This window comes from Equus quagga, chromosome 8, assembly GCF_021613505.1.
Source record: "Equus quagga isolate Etosha38 chromosome 8, UCLA_HA_Equagga_1.0, whole genome shotgun sequence".
Taxonomy (NCBI): Eukaryota; Metazoa; Chordata; class Mammalia; order Perissodactyla; family Equidae; genus Equus; species Equus quagga.
Window position 1 is genome coordinate 40,289,986 of NC_060274.1, and position 11,847 is coordinate 40,301,832.

An 11,847-nucleotide genomic window follows, 5' to 3' on the forward strand; every position below is an offset into this window, starting at 1 on the left:
ACAAAAAGCTAATGAGGTTTTGTGTATATGTGTTTCGTACAATATTCAAAATGAACCCTGGATCACTTAGCTCCTATACCATACCAGAAAGAGAAACGTGTTTACTTTGTAAAAAGAAAGCATAAAATAGACTTTTCTGACCATTTGCTTGAAAAGTCAGAATTTTACATTTCTATAACTGGACTTACATCCACTAAAGTTTTTATCTAAATTTTAAATATGGTTTTAATATGGTTTAATACTCTATAGTGAATAATGTTCGTATGTATCCGATATTTATTCCCCTCTTAGTCCTTTGTAACAAAACTCACATTTTGTTCAGATAGCCACCCTATTCCCAGCACTAGAAAATGATGCTGATTAAATCTAACCAATCACCATACAGAATTCCTTTAGGAATAGTTATTGGTTAAGGGATGAGCAAGTGGTGTTAGTTGGCTCAATCAGAATGAAGGAGAAGGACTTCCATTTCATGCTTAGGAGAAAGTTTCTAACACATTCTCCTCTTGACATGGAAACATCTAGCCTACACTGCTACTGCAGCTGTCTTGCCTGCCACAAGGGAATAAAGCTGATTCTCAGGACAACTGAACAAAGTGATAGAAATATTATCCTAAGCCTGGAGCTCAACCTCTTTGTGAACTTCTTGTAGGGATATCTAGTGTCTCCTTATTGTTTTCTGATAGAGATAGTAAGATGAAATGAGTTAAAATAGTGCAGGTAATGTTTTAAGTATCAAAAATGTTAGTTATTATTGTTAAGTAAGCTTGAGACAACGATTCTATTTCTTATAGCCAAGAATATCCTGTCTGATTCATACTCTCTTTTCTGTATATTTAAGGAAAGAATCTATTTCTCTACCTCCCTCTTAACTTCTAAGGAGCCAGGGCAAGGGTAGGAGGTGGAAAGTGGAGGAGGGTTGGCTATGAGGGGTACTATTAAGTGGTGAGATGGTCACTTTGAGAAATGCACTCAGTAACAGCAGGAGCCAATCCAGCATATCCAGTCTTTTGGCAGCAGCGTGGAACTATCAAATCTGAATGGAGTTACTATACATGGTAGTTTTTTATGTACGTGGGCATATCATTTTCTGCATAGTAATATTTTACTCTGCCACCTTACTAAGTTGCCCTATTGTTTGGAGTTTATTATTTTATATTTTCTAGGATTGCAATCATATCATTGAAACAGTGAGAGTTTTACCTAATCCTTTCCAAATTTTATACCGTCATAGATCGCTTACCGACAGGTATACATTCTGAGAAATGCGTCGTTAAGCAATTTCGTCGTTGTGCGGACATCATAGAGTGTACTAACACAAACCCAAATAGTATAGCCTACTACACACCTAGGCTATATGGCACCAATCTTATGGGCCCCCCGTCACATATGCAGTCCGTCGTTGACCAAAACCTCATTATACATTGCATGACTTTACCTCTAATTTCTCATATCTAATTGCATTTCTAGTATTTTCAGTAAAAATATTTAATAATAGTGAAGACAGTGGGCTTCCTTGTCTTATTCCTGTCTTTAATGGGATATCTCTAGAATTTTCCCATTAAGCATGCTGCTACTTTAGGGGACTGAGGTAGATATCTATCATCATGTTAAGGACGTATCCAGCTATTGAGAGAATAGGGAAGAATTGAACACAGAGCCTTTAAGAAAACAAAGCATTGAGCATGCCATTACATCTTGTCATAAAAGTAAACGCAAACCAGACAATATTTGCCTCAAGGACACTAATAAAATTAACTAGGTTGGGGTGAATGTTCTTTCTTACTTATATGCTATCATCATGAAATTGAGTCCTGACTAGTTTGTTTACAAGAAATTCCTCTGTGATATCCTGATTTTTTACCCTGGGAATGCTTTTTATTATCTCTTACAAAATGTCATCTTTAATCCAAAGTCTATGCTTGCTCTATGTTTGTCATAAGAAATTTCATGGATCTACTATAGTTTTGTTATAGGAAATTGTATCTGTTCAAATATGCTGGTTGTAAAAAATAGGGACAGTTATAATGATAAAGAGGTTAGGTCATCAAGAAGATATAACCATCCTAAATTTGTATGCAACTTATAGCAGAGGTTCAATATACATGAAACAAAAACTGAAAGGAGAATTAGAAAACTCAGCAATTGTGGTGGGTGATTTTAACATTCATCTCAGCAGTTGTTAGAACAACTAGACAAAAACATCAGTAAGTGGATAGAAGATTGGAACAACATTATCAACCAACTTGACCTATCGATATTTACAGAACACACTGTAAAAAGCAAAATGTACCTTTTTTAAGTGTACAGAATATTCAGCTTTATGCTAGTTCACAAAACTAATCTCAATACATTTAAATAGGTTGAAATCATACACAATATGTTATCTTATCACAATATAATTAAATTAGAAATAAGTAACAGAAAGCTATCTGGGAAAATTCTAAATATTTTGAAATTAAATAACACATTTCTAAATAACCCATGGGTCAAAGAAGAAATTGCAAGGGAAATTGAAAATATTTTGAACTAAATAAAAATAAAAACACATATTGAAAGGTGTGGAATGCAGTTAAAGCAGTGCTTAGAGGGAAAAATTATAGCCTTACATGTTCATATTAGAAAGGAAGAAAAGTCTAAATTATTTAAGTTTCCACTTTAAGAAATTATTGGGAAAAACAAAAGTAGTAGAAAAGGAAAGAAAGATAATTTTGGAAATCGAATGAATAGAAAAGCTGTTCTTTTAAAAGATTAATAAAATTGGTAAATCTCTAGCTAAACTGATCAATCAAAAAGAGGTGGGGGACACCAATAAGGGGTTAAATAAGGGGTTCTGCTTCCAGCAATAACCAGGTATTTCCTTTTGGACCAACCCTCCTACAGGGAAAAACTGCAAACTCTGGACCAAATAGAAAAAATATCTGAAGAGACGGGAGAACACCAAAAGAAGCCATTTACTAGAGAGGTGTTAGTGCTTGTGAGAAAGAAATGGGATTCAGTGAGTTTCCCACTTTTATGGCTTTTTGCTTGAGGGCGGGCACCTGTTGTTGCCCTGAGACTTACTGGGTTGAAAAAGCAGAAGACAGAGTTTGGGACAACTAGAATAGCTGGAAAGTGGGAGAAAATCCAAGAAAGGAAATCCCCAAAAGGAGAGAAGTTAGAGAGGAAAAAGACCAAATTCTGTGTATAAACTGCCATATTTCTGGCTGACACCTGAAACGCACACATATGGAGCAGGTCTTTTGAACTCTCTAAGGCTGCAAAACTGCAGAGACATCAGGTGCTGCCCACCACAGGCAAGACTGGCAGATCTAAAAAGAGAAATAGACAGATTCACAATTATAATTGGATCTTTCAACACTCCCCTCTTGGCAATTAGTAGAAGCTCTACATAAAAATTTAGTAAAGTCATAAAAGATCTGAATAACATTATCAAGCACCTTGACCTAATTGGTATTTTACAGAATACTGCATTCAACTCCTGTAAAATACACATTCTTTTTAAATGTACATTATTTGTTCACCAAGATAGACCATATGTCAGGGTAGGAAACAAGTCTCAATCTTTTAAAAGTCTGAAATCAGGGGGCCAGCTTCGTGGCCAAGTGGCTAAGTTCTCATGCTCTGCTTCGGCAGCCCAGGGTTTCGCCGGTTCGGATCCTGGGCATGGACATGGCACCGCTCATCAGGCCATGTTGAGGCAGCGTGCCAGATGGCACAACTAGAAGGACCCACAACTAAAATATACAACTATGTACTGGGGGTATTTTGAGAGGAAAAAGCAGAAAAACAAAAAAAGAAGATTGGCAACAGTTGTTAGCTCAGGTGCCAACCTTTAAAAAAAAGATTGATATCATGCATTATGTTTTCTAACAATAATGGAATTAAATTAGAAATAAATAACAGGGGCTGGCCTGGTGGCACAGTGGTTGAGTGCGCATGTTCTGCTTCAGTGGCCTGGGGTCCGCCAGTTCGGAGCCCAGGTGCAGACGTGGCAACACTTGGCAGGCCGTGCTGTGGTAAGCATCCCACATATAAAGTAGAGGAAGATGGGCATGGATGTTGGCTCAGGACCAGTCTTCCTCAGCAAAAAGAGGAGGATTGGCAGCAGATGTTAGCTCAGGGCTAATTTTCCTCAATAAAAATAAATAAATAACAGAAAAATATCTGGAAAACCTCTAAATATTTGGTTGTATTTAAGGGGTAATTTAGAGCTTTAAATACTTGTTTTAAAAAAGAAGAAAGTTGTAAATCATGATCTAAATTTCCGCCTCAAGAGGCTAGAAACAGTAGAGCAAGTAACGGCAAGGAAAGTAGAAGGAAGGATGTAATAAAGATAACAGCAGAAGTCAATGAAATAAAAGACAGTAAATTTACAAAACCAAAGACTAGATCTTTGACATATCAACAAAATCCATAAATTGCTAGCTAGACTGATCAAGAAATAAAGAAAACATGAATTAACAATATCAGCAATGAAAGAAGAGTCATTACTACAGATCGTACAAACATTAAAAATTCTGAAGATGGGATGAACTTTCCAAGATATCCTGAGATGAGGCCAGAGGTCAGTCATGGGATGTGGGCCACTCCAGCAAAAGAACATGACCCTGGGTGAGACCACACTCTCCAACTGAGGCCGTTGCTGAAGGGAGCTGCTGGCAGGTGGAGTAATGATTTCATCATTCCAGGTTGTGTGACCCAACAACCACCGTCTACTTAGGAGGGGAAGAGAAACAAATTTGGAGAGAGTCAGGTTATATATAAGATTTATCAAGTTGCTCAACAAAAGAACAAGGAAAAAGTAAATTAGGTAAAGCTTCCTGGAAGATGTGCTAAAAAGACAGGATTTAGACAAAAGAAGAGAGGACATTTCCACCTGAAGAAATACTGTGAGGCAAAGCAGAGTTAAGAAAAGGAGCAGGGGCCGGCCCGTGGCCGAGTGGTTAATTTCATGAGCTCCGCTTTGGCGGTTCAGGGTTTTGCTGGTTGATATCCTGGGCACGGACATGGCACCACTCATCAGGCCATGCAGAGGCAGCATCTCACATGCCACAACTAGAAGGATGCACAACTAAAATATGTGCAACTGTGTACTGGGGGGATTGGGGAAGAAAAACAGAAAGAAAAAAAAGATTGGCAATAGTTGTTATTTCAGGTGCCAATCTAAAAAAAAAAAAGGAGCAGCTAATTTCTAAAATTATATAAACTTTACATAGATTTGCAAGTATGCTGTCTTTTTAAAACTTTCATTTTGAAATAATTATAAATTCACAGAAAGTTTGAAAAAGGGAGGTCCTGCATCCCTTCACCCAGTTTTCTCCAATGGTAACATTTTTTGTAACTATACTACAATATCAAAGTAGGAAATTTACCTTGGTATAATCCACCAAGCTTATGCAGATTTCACCAGTTTTCCATGCACTCATTTGTGTGTGTGTGTTCGTGTGCATGTATTAAGTTCTGTCCAATTTCATCACATGGTTAGATTCATGTAACCACCACCCCAGTCAGGATACAGGACAATTGCATCACGAGGATCCCTGGTGCTCCCCTTTCATAGCCAGGGTCATTCCTGTCTTTCCTGCCCCCTACCCTCTCTGTAACCCCTGGCGACCACTAATCTCTTCTCCATCTCTATAATTTTGTGGCAAGCATGCTGTCTTTTCCCTTAAATATATAGCTTTAATCATACCCAGTGTTATTTTGTGAGAAACTTAGTATCATCTTCAGCTTGGACTTTTAAAACTTCACATGAATCTTTTCGTTTAGTAGTCAGATTTTCCAAGACAATTTATACCAAGTTAATTACAAACCAACTGTCTTTAAATTTCTATTGTCCAATTCTTCTTCCCTCTTACTCTGGAAGATGATTTTGTCAAACACTTTACAAAGCAACTGTGACCATCAGGTGGGAGTGGTTTTTGTCTTTGCTTTAAAAACTTACTTTCAGTGTATCTTTGTTGATCCTTTCTTCCACTGCTAAGGCACAGGTATTCTTCCTCATCTCTGGTATTTATTGTGGTAACTTTTTCTTTTTTTTTTTTTTTCCGTAAAGATTGGCACCTGAGCTAACATCTATTGCCAATCTTTTCTTCTTCTTCTACTCCTCCTGCTCTCCCTCCCCTCATTTCCCCTGCTCTTCCCCCTTCTTCTCCTCTCTCACCCCAAAGCCCCCCCAGTACATAGTTGTATATTCTAGTTGTAGAAACTTCTGGTTGTACTATGTGGGACGCCACCTCAACATGGCTTGATGAGCAGTGCTAGGTTTGCACCCAGGATCCAAACCAGCAAACCCCTGGGCTGCCAAAGTGGAGCACGCGAACTTAACCACTCAGCCACGGGGCTAGCCCCTTATTGTGGAAACTTTTTCTGAAAATACTGTATTCCTTCCTTCTCTAAGATTGTTATCTGCCCCTGCACCACTGCTGCCCCTTTTAACTGCTGCTTTTATGTGTGTGCATATTTTTAACCTTATTACAAATCAATATTGATTGCATATCCAGGTCAGACTAAGTTCCCAGCCACAAAGGAGTCTTATCCAAGCAAGCAAGATGCAACCTATGCTAAGAGCTTAAATTCAGCAAGAGCACACCAGTGCAGCCCTATTGGTTGCCAGATATCAAAATACTTCTGTACTAGTTGATAAATAGGTGATGCCATAAGACCCTGCGGCTGCAACCCCACAACCACCACCTTAGGCACAACCAGGTTCCATCTCTGAGACCCACCAAACATCCATCCCTATGATCCAGCAACAGAAGCTGTCATGATATTTCAAAACATCGCTCCATCCTCTACCACTAAACACCATAAAATGTGATAAAATGCTGTATTGGTGATCTAAACAAAGTGTTACAAGATCTCAGAGAATGCAGTGCTCATTGACAACAGCAGATAGGACGAAGAGAGACAAGAGAGCATCCAGAAAAAGTTTACAGAGTATATTGGTGCTTCTCAACTTTTGATAAATAGTAATAAATGGTGTTTATTAAGTGCTTACTATGTCATAAGCTCTGTGAAATACCTTTTACAAACATTTAGTGCATTTATTCCTCACAAAACTTCAAGCCATATATATTTACAAGTCCATTTTAGGGATGAGCAGTGTTGATCTTCAGCCAATTCACAGTGGTCCAGCTGAACCAGTTATTCAAAGCCATCTGTTTTGATTGTTCATAGCGTTTGTTGTGCTCAGTCAGCACCTGGACTATATCAGTTATTAAGAATTTTGGACATCACCCCTACAGAGAACAAAACAGACTAAGGATAAATGAGCTGCATAAGTTCACATCATAAACAGCAGAACTGGGGTTTCAATTCAAGACTGAGTAAAGTTGATGCTCTAAACCTCTCTCTTAACTATATTCCAAGTATGAAGACAACTTAAAAAAACTTTCATAATATGTTTTTTCTCTTTATATCTTCTCGGAAAATGATAGTGGTACCATATGGTTTTTAATCTCTCTAAAGCCTCCCATAAAAACAAACAGGAAATAGGGTAGGAAAGTCGAAAACCTACAGACAACATCAACAACAAAGTAGGTGACAGGGTATTCCCGCAAAGTCTCAATTTTGAGTGGGTAGGCATCAAACGTCAACAGTAACAAAGCTCACTGGTGTCAGCAGCTGTGCAGGAGGGAGCAGAGAAGAGACAGAGGGTCTTCTGATAGCCGTGGGAGCTCAAGAGCCCCCATTACCATAGGTATTCTCGGAAATGCTCACAAGGCCAATCTGAGAACAGCCAAAACTGAGTGGAGCTTTGCAGACTCCAAGTCGCAAGTAAGAGCAGGAGGGCTGGCGCGGTCTGAGCCTGTGAACTCTCAGTTCTAGGGGACCAAAGGTTTCTTAGAGGACAAAGCCCACAATAAGGAGAAACTGCTGGAAGGAGAATTGAGCAGAGCCAATTGAGCAGGTCAGGAACAGTGAGGAAACAAGGTAGGATCACTGCGGGAGGAGGAGTACTTTATGAAAACACCAGGAGAGGGAGCTCTAGAACTGAGAAGTGAGGACAGTGCGTACCTTATCTCCTCCACTAGTAGAGAAATGCCTCACTGAAACATGAGCAAGCAAATATATTGCACAATTGAATCTCACACAAAGTTACTATGAGAAGAAGAGAGTAAGGAGCAGAATAACGTCCCTCTAGACAATAAAGGCACACTAAAAAGACATGCCCACAAATAGATAGAAACATCTCATATTCCAAAATTAGCCAAAAAATGAAATATTAGCCAAAACCTTCTGAATCTGAGTAAAAACAATAGCAAAAGCAGTAATGTACAGATACAGGAAGCTCAGCAATCCCCCAGGACCTTCCGAAAACCACACTTAGGCACGTTATAATAGAAGGGCTAAAAACCCAAAGAGAAAAAATCTTAAAAGCGGAGAGATGAAGAAAAGAACACAAGTGTAAGAAGGAGGGCAGGTTTCTCTTCATAAACAATGGAGGCCAGAAGAAAATGAAACATCTTTAATGTGGTGAAAGGGAAGAAACCGTCAACCTACAATTCTAGATTCATATTTTAGTATATGTGCTGCCTAAGCGGGCACTTTAGATTCATATTTTAAACTTCCTATGAAACACTTTTGAAAGGAAATACAAACTGAATTTATAGAATTTTTTTTAAATGACAATGAAATCACTACATACTGAAATCTACGGATGCATGTAAAGCAGGGATCAGAAGAAAGTTCATTGCACTAAACACTATTATTAATCAAAATTAAAATAAATGAATTAAATTCCCAGATAAAAAATATGAAAAAAAACAATAAAGCGGGGGCCGGCCCAGTGGCACAGAGGTTAAGTTCACGCACTCCACTTTGGCACCCTGGGGTTTGCCGGTTGGGATCTCAGGCCCAGACCTATGCACCACTTATCAAGCCATGCTGTGGTATGCGTCCCATGCATAAAATAGAGGAAGATGGACGCAGATGGTAGCCCAGAGCCAATCTTCCTCAGCAAAAAGAGGAGGATTGGCAGTAGATGTTAGCTTAGGGCTAATCTTCCTTAAAAAAAGAAAACAATAAAGCAAACCAAAAGAAAGCAAAAGAAGGAAATAATGAAGATAAAAGCAGAAATGAATGAGGTAGAGAATAGAAAAGCAGCAGGCATAATTAATAAAATCCTATTTTTAACAGCTTTATTGAAATGTAATTAACTATAATTCACCCACTTAGATGTACAATTCAATGGCTTTTAGTATATCCACAGAATTGTTCAACCATGACCACAGTCAATTTTACAACATTTTCATCACCCCGAAAAGAAACCCCATACCCCTCGGCTGTGACTTCCCAGTATCCCCAGCCACTCTCCCAGCCCTAGGCAACCAATAATCTACTTTCTGTCTCTGTAGTTGTGTCTATTCCAGCCATTTCATACCAGAATCATACAACATGTGATCTTTGTGACTGGCTTCTTTCACTTAGCATAATATTTTCGATGTTCATCATGATAATAAAATGGTTTATATAATCTATAGATTAAAAGAGAAATAATCAGAGAGACTGAGATAAAATTATCCATAGAGATGTTGACTGTCACATTCTTTATAATAACTAGAAAATTGTCAAAATATCCAATAGTAAAAAAATAATTGTTGACCTAGCATATCCTTGACAGAAGATGACACTGCCATTAAAAAATTTAAAAATATGAAATGAAATATGCACAAAGCTACTTATTTTAGCACTATTTGTATTAGTGGAAGACTGGGTCTTACTCAAATATCTTATTAACTGGAGACTAGTCAAATAAATTATGATACATCTATTCAATGGAGTTCTGTGCAGCTGTAAAAAGAAATAACGAAGATCTCTTCATTGGGCCATGGGGTGATCTCCAGGATGTAGTGTCAAAGACTATGGATGATGTGCTCAATTTTGTATAGGAAATGGGGGAGGGGGAGAGAGAGATGAATATGTATTTTGGGAAAAGATAGATAAAATCTAATCATTTTAAAGCAAGTCGGGAAGGAACCGAGGAAAGGAAACAAGGATGAAAGCTAGGCATCTGAATATACCAGATTTTATTTGTTTATTTATTCATTTGTTTATTGTAAAGATTGGCACCTGAGCTAACAACTGTTGCCAATTTTCTTCTTTTTTTTTCTTTCTGCTTTTTCTCCCCAAATTCCCCCAGTATATAGTTGTATATATATTTTTTTCAGTTGTGGGTCCTTCTAGTTGTAGTATACCAGATTTTATAGTTTTTATTTTGGAAACAAGTATATATTATACATAATGAAAAATCAAAATTAAATTTTAAAAAGAAAACTCATTCAAAGCAAAAATTCAACAAATGAACCTAACTGTACAAAATTAGTGGCATAACCACTTTGAGAAAAATTATCCTGACTTTAAAGCACTATATTTTGACTGTACATCTGAAGACAAAAATTACCTGCAAAGAAGTCCTACACTGAATTCAGTAGCTTTGTATTTGTACTAATATTGCTATTTTGAAGCTATTACAATAATTTATATATATAATATTTAATGTCTATGTGTGTGTTTTAGAATAAAATCAAATAAGCAAGTACGTTGGTGTTGTGGGGAACCAGTTTTTTCACAACAAGAAAATGAGATGCAGGGGCCAGCCCACTATAGTGGTTAAGTTCACACATTCTGCTTCCACAGCCCAGGGTTTGCAGGTTTGGATCCCAGGCACAGACTTACACGCTGCTCATCAGGCCATGCTGTGGCAGCGTCCCACATACAAAATAGAGGAAGACTGGCACAGATGTTAGCTCAGGGCCAATCTTCCTCACCAAAAATAAAAGAAAAAAGTAAAAAAGTAGTAAAGTCCAGTTTTCCAATGCAAGTGATAGGAGATGGATACATTTCCATACATGGCTTAAATCACAATTAAGATTTGAATTTGGAAAGACAACGAGTAAGGACAAGCCTAAATGTACAAAGTCATGAAAATCACGAAGAGTTTAATACTTTACCACGTCCTGAGGTCCCAGAATTGAGGGGGCAACCTTGAAACTTGAAGGAGGAGTGAACTGGCTGGGAGTGACAAACTGATGACGATCTTAATGACTAAGCATATTGCCAGGTAGTTGGAGAGCAGAAGAACTGGGCCAGCAGAGATTTGCCACACACGGGTCTGGCAGATTGGTTGGGTTCATAGCCAAGAATTTAAAAGCAGAGGGAAGAGTAGAGCTGGCGGATGCCAGGAGCATCTGCCCTAATGAAGTCAGCACTCTCACTAGAGCCAAAAGGAAGTCCGAGTTAGGAGTTGGAGGTACAAGACACTGAAAGGAGGTAGCTAATACTGATTTCTTAGCAGGCGTTGTCCTCAGAGCTGGTGCATGAACATTTAGTGTTTCTACCTACCCCCGATCCACTCCTCCTCCTCTTGATACTGTTCCAGTATCTCTCAAGACAACTGCCTCCTCCTACTCAGTCCACATGCTTTGTCTGGAGCATAGGTCCTAGTCCTCCCAGATCAAATCACGGCAATCCTCTGCGTTTGTGACGGACCCAGAGAAGGGTGTGTAATCTACTTAGAATCAAGGACTTTATGGGGCTCTGAGAGTAAAGCAAGATACTGTTTACCACTGGTCTTGAACTTGGGAGGATATGAAAAAATGCCTCTTGTGGCCATCAGAGAGATTCTGTCCAGGGACTGAGCCAACAAGGACTAGCTGACAGAGGTAGACAGAGAAACCAGGTTCTGGAACTTAATTTGCAGATGTGAGTCCAGCTGTGCCTGGAACCAATGCTAAAATACTACCTTTAGAATTTTGTTATTGTCACAAGCCAATACATGCCCTTTTTGTTTTAAGCCATGGTAGATGGAGTTTTCTCCCACTTTCAACAGAAAACTATGTA

General features: G+C 38.5%; 1 long non-coding RNA gene across 1 annotated transcript; it reads right to left on the minus strand.

Moving 5' to 3' along the window:
• Positions 1 to 2,573: 2,573 nt before the first annotated feature.
• Positions 2,574 to 11,038, minus strand: LOC124244017 (uncharacterized). Its single transcript, XR_006889834.1, has 3 exons — positions 10,959 to 11,038; positions 4,511 to 4,715; positions 2,574 to 3,311 (listed from the first exon to the last, which is right to left on the minus strand). It is a non-coding gene; the product is annotated as an uncharacterized LOC124244017 (long non-coding RNA).
• Positions 11,039 to 11,847: the final 809 nt, after the last annotated feature.